This window comes from Choloepus didactylus, chromosome 11 (assembly GCF_015220235.1).
Source record: "Choloepus didactylus isolate mChoDid1 chromosome 11, mChoDid1.pri, whole genome shotgun sequence".
Lineage (NCBI taxonomy): Eukaryota > Metazoa > Chordata > Mammalia > Pilosa > Megalonychidae > Choloepus > Choloepus didactylus.
This window is the reverse complement of record NC_051317.1, coordinates 71,175,400-71,184,557: the sequence shown is the minus strand read 5'-3', so window position 1 is coordinate 71,184,557 and position 9,158 is coordinate 71,175,400.

Sequence of the window (9,158 nt, the reverse complement as noted above, 5' to 3'; positions counted from 1 at the left end):
TATTGATTACAGAGAAGGGTTTTATAAAGCAGGGAACCAATATTCATTGTTTGCTATAGCATACTTTTCCATGTTTAATGGGGTATCACTACTGGACCAAGACCTTCTTATCATTCAGTGCTGCTCAAATGGCAACCTACCAGGAACATTCTGTTTTTGGGTCTGTATTTGTCCTTGGCCAAATTTTATTGTTTAAAAAAATCCTTGCCATTTTTTAGATAGAGTTGCTCTTGGCAAATTCCTATGCTGGTGTTTATTTTATTTTATTTTATTTAACATAAAAATAATTAAAACTGTAATAAAATTACAAATCAATAAGTAATATTTACAGACCATTTTCTGAGTTTATATAATTAGAAAGATACAGATAGATGAATAATAGGACCAATGTTTAAATTTAGGAAATCTTATGATTAATGAAGATATCATAAATAAAAAATTGTCATTCACAGATATAATTATAATTTTGTGTTTATTTCCTTGATGCATATTTCATCTATATCTAAAATATGTATATTATTAGATAATTATTGTATGTGAAATTTGGATAAGAAGAATATTATGAAAAGTTGAGCATCAATATATTTTAAAGCTGCCTATACACTGGATAAAGGGAGTGTCAGTCACAAGATTTTCACAGTCATCACATGATGAAAGCTTTATATTTATACAATTGTCAAGGACCAAGCCTTCTGGATTGTAGTTCAGTTATTTCCCTCTAGCTATTCTACCTCACAAGATACTAAAAAGGAATATATTTATTATTCCTAAGAGTAACCTCAGGATGACCTTTTGACTCTATTTGAAATCTCTTAGCCACTGAAGATTTATTTTGTTCCATTTCTTTTCCCCCTTTGGTTCAAGAAGGCATTCTAAATCCCACAATGGCAGGGCCAGGCTCATCCCTGGGAGTCATGTCACACATTGCCTGGGAGACTTACACCCCTGTGAGTCTGTCCCACATAGGGAGGAGGGTAGTGAGTTTATTTACAGAGTTGGCTGAGAGAAAAGCCAACTTTTGAGCAACAAAAGAGGTTCTCTGGTGGTGACTCAGGCATACTTATAAGAATTTGCTTTTTAGCTGTTTTGGAGTTGCCCTGTTTAGAGGAGTTTGGTTGTCCTAGTTGTTTCCTGGAGAGAGACCTCCCTCTCCTGAATATTTGACACCAGCAGGCCCTTGTCTCAGACTGTCCACCTCTGTAATTTTTAAAATTCTTTAATTGTCTAGTGCCTGGGTGGCAAATACTGGAAGGATAGCACATCAGAGAAGACTTTCCCACATCAGTCCTTCCCAGCCAAAACTGGGACAGGGACCTACAAAGGGAGGGCAGATTTTCAAAGTGCCATGCGGAGGAGTTCAGGAAGGGCTCCAAAAGCTTCTCTGATGGTACCCCAAAGCTGAGCTTTCCTGGCCTGTTCAACAAATGCAGCTATTCAGCAATTTGATCCCTGCAGCCCTGCCTAGAGGGTTGAAACAATAGCAGCCCTGAAAACCAGGACCCAGTGATCCAAATCAAAAGCTGTGATCAGCCATTGGCAGTGCCTTCCCAACACCCTGTTCTTGCATAAGAGGATCTTAATGTCATTTTCTGTCACTGGCAACTAGCCAGGGATTGAATCACAGAATGACCTTCTGTGAGAATAAGAAATGGGCACTGGTAGCCAATACATGAAGAAAATAATTTATGATTTTTTACCTTTAATTTTTCTGACTCTTCCTTCCACTCTTCCCTTGATGCTTTACAGAGTTATTCTGGCCTCTGAAGTTTCAAAATAGTTGTTTCAGACACTTTCTGTCTGCTTAATAGTTGCTTTGGTCAGAGGACTGAGCCCTGGGGCTCCCTATCCTACTGTCTTCCCCAGAAGACTCTCTCAAAAATATTTTAACTCACTTTCATTGTCAATAAAATTTGATTTTAGTAAAATATAACCAACTACAGAATAGTGAATAAGCTCAATATTGTTACATTTCTTATTTCCAGAGAATCATATTCTTTTAGAAACAGTTAGGTGAAACTAGCCTTTTACTGATAATATTTAATTAGTTATTCTGTTACTGTGGAATTACAGAGGAATATCAGACCTGTGGAATCAGAGACATGGAAGCATATCACTAGAATTTCTCATATCCTGGGAGAATAAAGCTTTGGGTGAAGATAATATCACAATTTACCTAACTATTTCAAAGTTTTCCCTGTTGTAAAATAATAAATGTTCTGAAACAAGTCAAAGAACTTAAAGTGCTGTCAAGCAAATGCCATTCTCTACCTTTTCTCAATATGATATCTAATTCTGAAGAATATTTTGCAGCTTCTTCACCTAGCTTCTGGAGAGCAGTGCTAGGATATAGGAGAAAAATAAGACCAATTGAATTGAGCTAACAGAATTTATTTTATTCTTGTTTACCTTGAATACTTAATTTTTACTTCTATCTATTAACTATTTCAAACATGGGGCTGTCCAAAAATTGGTGACCATTAGGAAACCAAACTATTATATATTTTTGGCTAATTAGATTTTTTATTAAATTCAGTTTTATTGAAATATATTCACACACCATACAATCATCCATGGTATACAATCCACTGTCCACAGTATGATAACATAGTTATGCGTTCATCACCACAATCTATCTCTGAACATTTTCCTTGCATCAGAAAGAACCGGAACAAGAATAAAAAGTAAAAGTGAAAAAAGAACACCCAAATCATCCCCCCATCCCACCCCATTTGTCCTTTAGTTTTTATCCCCATTTTTCTACTCATCCATACACTAGATAAAGGGGGTGTGAACCACAAGGTCTTCACAATCACACTGTCACCCCTTGTAATCTACATTATTATATAATTGTCTTCAGGAGTCCAGACTGCTGGTTTCCAGTTTGGTAGTTTCAGGTATTTACTTCTAGCTATTCCAATACATTAAAACCTAAGAGGTGATATCTATGTAGTGTATAAGAATGTCCACCAGAGTGACCTCTTGACTCCATTTGAAATCTCTCAGCCACTGAAACTATTCCATCTCATTTTGCATCCCCTTTTTGGTCAAGAAGTTGCTCTCAGTCCCATGATGCCAGGTCCACATTCATCCCTGGAAGTCATATTCTGCATTGCCAGGGAGATTTACACCCCTGGGAGTCGGGTCCCATGTAGGGGTGAGGGCAGCGAGTTCACCTGCTGGGATGGCTCAGTTAGAGAGAGAGAGAGCCACATCTGAGCAACAAAGAGGTACTCAGGGGGAGACTCTTAGGCACCATTACATGCAAGTTTAGACTCTCCTTTGTGGTAATGAGCTTCATAGGGGCAAGTCCCATGCTCAAGGGCTCAGCACATCAAACTGCCAGTCCCAATGTTTGTGACAACATCAATACCAGTCCAGGTGAGGAAGTCCAACACTTCTGCACCTTCCCCCAGTTCTTCAGGGCTGGGGAGGGGGAGGCTGTGAGTATATTTTTATTATCTGCCCAAATTACTCTGGGATGTGTTACTATTTCACTCCAGCCTATACTAACCTACTGTATCTCACTTCCTGTTTAAAGTTCCATGAAACTGTGGTATTTGAACAAATTGACTGTAGAGTTGTACCGTTTAGAACATTTAGATCCTGTACGAAATAGATATCTATTCCCTTGGTCTCATATGGAAGTTGATGTTTTAAAATACAATCAGTTTCAACCTTTACCCTTTGGCCTGGATTGCCCTGGCCTAATTGAAGTCTGGGCTCTTTTTCAGCTTTTTTTTTTTGACAGTGACTGTATGCACTAATACTGACATTCATTTCTTCTGAGCTCTAGCTTTGAGTTTCAGGTGTCTCAGAGATATGCATTGTTCCAGAGACCAATCAGGTTATACGCTAGGGGATCAGCATTTCAAAGTTTAGAGATAGGCATTACAATTCAGGGATAGAGTTAACTGCTGTAAGAGCTTACAATCTAGGGACTATTACAATTATTATGTCCACGTTAGGCTATGTTCTAAGATCCAATTCTGAGTTTACACTTTGTAGTTAGTCCATATTGGTGAGGCATCATCCCTCTCACCATGTTTTCTTCAACACTTTTACTCCTATATATATTTTTCCTACAATTTTATAGAATTATATTCACATACCATACATTTATCCACAGTGTACAATCAGTTGTTCATGGTACCATCATAAAGTTGTACATTTATCACCACTATCAGCACTTGAACATACTGATTACTACAGGAAAAATTGTTTTTTTTTAGCAATAAGAAAAAACTGATAAAAAGAAAAATAACATGTCATACAATACAATATACTAGTAAGGACAGCAAATAACACTATTACCAAGAATCCCATATTACTCTCCTATATCCCCGTCTCATATACATTTAGCATTGGCATATTGCCTTTATTACATTTAATGGAGGTATATTACAATGTTACTGTTGACCATAGACTCCAGTTTGCTTTGATTATGTTTTTTCCTGAATACCATCCCTTTTTCAAATTTCTACATGGTTGACATTCATTTGCTTTCCCACATGCAAAAACATTTTTATATTTGTATATTTAGTAACAGTCATTGGCCACTCCAGTTTTTGCCACATTATACAGTCCCAGTCTTTATCATCTATCTTTACCTCTGGTGTCATACATTCTCCTATCCCACCTCTTTCAGCTTTACTCACAGACATCTTTGTTCAGTGTACTTATAATACCGTGCTACCATCACACAGTATTATGCTATCTGTTTCTGGATCTATGCAATCAATCCTAAACATTCTGTAGTCCTTCAGCATCAAATGGCTGATCTCTGCCCTCTTTCTATCTCCTGGTCGCCTGTGTTGTCAGCTTTTAACTCCCAAAGTTTGTTCATTAATGTCTGTTCATATTAGTGAGACCATACAGAATCTGTCCTTTTGTTTCTGGCTAACTTCACTCAACATAATGTCCTCAAGGTTCATCCACATTATTACATGATCCATGTCTTTGTTCTGTCTTACAGCTGCATAATATTCCATCATGTGTATATGCCACAGTTTGTTTATCCACTCGTCCTTTGATGGACATTTGGGCTGTTTCCATCTCTTGGCAATTGTGAATAATGCTGCAATAAACATCAGTTTACAAATGTCTGTTTGTGTCTTAAGTTTCAGTTCCTCTGAGTATATACTTAGCAATGGAATAGCTGGGTCATATGGCAAATCTATATTTAGCTTCCTGAGGAACCTCCATATGTCTTCCAGTGTGGTTGCACCATTCTACATTCCCACCAAAAATGAATAAGTGTGCCTCTTTCCCCACATCCTCTCCAGCACTTGTCATTTTCTGTTTTTTGGATAATGGCCATTCTGGTAGGTGTGAGAAGATATCTCATTGTTGTTTTGATTTGCATTTCCTTAATAGCCAGTGAAGTTGAGCATTTTTTCATATGTTTTTGAGCCATTTGTATTTCCTCTTCAGAGAAATGTCTGTTCATGTCTTTTGCCCATTTTTTAATTGGACTGCTTGTCTTTCTGTTATTGAGATGCAGGATTCCTTTATATATTCGGGATATTAAACCCTTATCTGATATGTGGTTTCCAAATATCATCTCCCATTTTGTAGGTTGCCTTTTTCCTTTTCTGACAAAGTCCTTTGATGTACAAAAGTGTTTGATTTTAAGGATATCGCATTTGTCTATTTGTTCTTTGGTTGCTCATGCCTTGGGTGTGAGGTCTAAGAAACCACCTCCTATCACAAGATCTTTAAGATATTGCCCTATATTTTCTTCTAAGAGTTTTATGGTCTTGGTGCTAATGTTTAGGTCTTTGATCCACTTTGAGTTAATTTTGATATAAGGTGTGAGATGGACATCCTCTTTCATTCTTTTGGAAATGGATATCCAGTTCTCCAAACATGATTTATTGAACAGTCTGCTCTTTCCCAGTTGCTTTGTCTTCACTGCCTTATCAAAGATCAGTTGTCCATAGATGGAAGGGTCTACTTTTGAACACTCAATTCAATTCCATTGATCAGTATATCTGTCCTTATGCTAGTACCATGCTGTTTTGAGCACTGTAGCTTTGTAATATGCTTCAAAGTCAGGTAGTGTGAGACCTCCCACTTCATTCCTCTTTCTCAAGACATTTGTGGCTATTCGGGGCACCTTACCCTTCCAAATAAATTTAGTTATTGGTTTTTCTATTTCTGTTAAGTAAGTTGTTGGGATTTGAATTGGTATTGCATTGAATCTGTAAATCAGTTTAGGTAAAATTGCCATCTTAACTATATTTAGTCTTCCAATCCATGAACATGGTATGTTCTTCCATTTTTTCAGGTCTTGTTCAATTTCTTTTAGCAGTTTCTTATAGTTTTCTATGTAAAGGTCTTTTGTGTCCTTGGTTAAGTTTATCCCTAAATACTTGATTCTTTTGTTTGCTATTGTAAATGGGATTTTTTTCTTGATTTCCTCCTCTTGTTGCACATTACTTGTGTATAGGAACACTACAGACTTTTGTGTGTTGATCTTGTAGCCTGCTACTTTGCTGTATTCATTGACTAGTTCTAGTAACTTTGCTGTAGATTTTTCTGGATTTCCTACATAGAATCATGTCATCTGCAAATAGTGAAAGTTTTACTTCTTCCTCTCCAATTTTGATGCCTTTTATTTCTTTTTCTTGCCTAATTGCCCTAGCTAGAACTTCCAGCACAATGTTGAATAACAATGGTGATAGTGGGCATCCGTGTCTTGTTCCTGATCTTAGAGGAAAAGCTTTCAGTCTCTCCCCATTGAGTATGATGTTAGCTGTGGGTTTTTCATATATTGCCTTTATCATATTGAAAAAGTTCCCTTCTATTCCTATCCTTTGAAGTGTTTTCTTCAGGAAAGTATGTTGAATTTTGTCAAATGCCTTTTCTGCATCAATCGAGATGATCATGTGGTTCTTCTGCTTTGATTTATTGATGTGGTGTCTTACATTAATTGATTTTCTTGTGTTGAACCAGCCTTGCATACCTGGAATAAATCCCACTTGGTCGTGGTGTATAATTCTTTTAAAGTGCTGCTGGATTCGATTTGCGAGTATTTTGTTGAGGATTTTTGTGTCTATATTCATTAAAGGAATTGGTCTATAATTTTCTTTTTTTGTAGTATCTGTGTCTGGTTTTGGTATTAGGGTGATGTTGGCTTCATAGAGAGTTCGGTAGCTTTCTCTCTTCTTCAATTTTTTTGAAGAGTTTGAGCAGGATTGGTACTAATTCGTTCTTGAATGCTTGGTCCTGGGCTTTTCCTTTTTGGGAGCTTTTTGATGACTGACTCAATCTCTTTACTTGTGATTGGTGTGTTGAGGTCATCTATTTCTTCTTGAGTTAATGTTGGTTATGCTTTTCTAGGAAGTTGTCCATTTCATCTAAGTTGTCTAGTTAATTAGCATATAGTTGCTCATAGTATCTTCTCATTATCTCCTTAATTTCTGCAGGGTCAGTAGTTATATTTCCTTTCCCATTTCTGGTTGCATTTATTTGCATCTTCTCACCCCCACTCTCTCTTTTTTTTTTTTTTTTTTTTTTTTTTTTGTTAACCTAGCCAGTGGTCCATCAATTTTATTGATTTTCTCAAAGAACCAACTTCTGGTTTTGTTGATTCTCTGTATTGTTTTCCTGTTCTCAATTGCATTTATTTCTGCTCTAATTTTGCTATTTCTTCCCTTCTGCTTGCTTTGGGGTTAGTTTGTTGTTCTTTCTCTTATTCCTCCAGGTGAGCAGTTAACTCTTAAATTTTTGCTCTCTCTTCTCTTTCAATATAGGCATTAGGGCAATAAATTTCCCTCTCAGTACCGCCTTTGACGCATCTCATAAGTTTTGATAAGTTGTGTTTTCATTGTCATTTGCCTCAAAGTATTTACTAATTTCTCTTGTAATTTCTTCCTCTACCCACTGGTTTTCTAAGAGGGTGTTGTTTAGCCTCCATATGTTTGCAAATTTTATGACCTTCTGCCTTTTATTTATTTCCAACTTCATTCCATTGTGGTCTAAGAAAGTGTTTTGTATAATATCAATATTTTTAAATTTGTTGAGACTTGCTTTGTGACCCAACATGTGGTCTATCCTAGAGAATGTTCCATGATCCCTTGAGAAAAAACTGTATCCTGCTGTTGTTCGATGTAGTGTTCTATAAATGTCTGTCAAGTCTATTTCATTTATCATACAATTCAACATCTCTGTTTCTTTAGTGATCCTCTGTCTAGGTGTTCTATCCATTGATGAGAGTGGTGTATTGAAGTCTCCAACTATTATTGTAGAGGTATCTATTTCTCCTTTCAGTGATCGCAGTGTTTGCCTCATGAATTTTGGGGCATTCTGGCTTGGTGCATAAATATTTATGACTATTATGTTTTCTTGATGATTTGACCCTTTTATTAATATACAGTGTCCTTTGTCTCTTTTAATTGTTTCACTTTTGAAGTCTACCTTGTCTGATATTAATATAGCTACTCCCACTTTTTTCTGGTTGTTGTTTGCATGAAATATCTTTTTCCAACCTTTCACTTTCAGTCTATGTTTGTCCTTGTGTCTAAAGTGAGTTTCTTGTAGACAGTATATAGATGGGTCCTGTTTTTTAATCCATTCTGCCAGTCTATGTCTTTTTATTGGGGAGTTTAATCCATTTACATTTAGTGTTATCACTGTAAGGGCAGTACTTTCTACTACCATTTTGTTTTTTGGAATTTATATGTCATATCTTATTTTTTTCCTCTCCTTTTACCTTTCCTGATAATCTTCATTTCTGTACTCTTCTCCAACTCCCTCTCTTCTGTCTTTTCCTATCAGCCTGTAGCACTCCCTTTAGTACTTCTTGTAGTGCTGGTCTCTTATTCACAAACTCTCTCAGTGTCTGTTTGTCTGAAAATGTTTTAATCTCTCCCTCATTTTTGAAGGAAAGTTTTGCTGGATATAGAATTCTTGGTTGGCAGTTTTTCTCTTTCAGTATCTTAAATATATCTTCTTGCCTCTGTGGTTTCTGCAGAGAAATCTGTACATAGTCTTATCGACCTTCCCTTGTATGTGATTGATCACGTTTCTCTTGCTGCTTTCAGAATCCTCTCTTTGTCTTTGACATTGGACAATCTGACCAGTAAGTGTCTGGGAGTAGGTCTATTGGGATCTATTCTATTTGGGGTACATTGTACTTCTTGAATCTCTAATTTTCT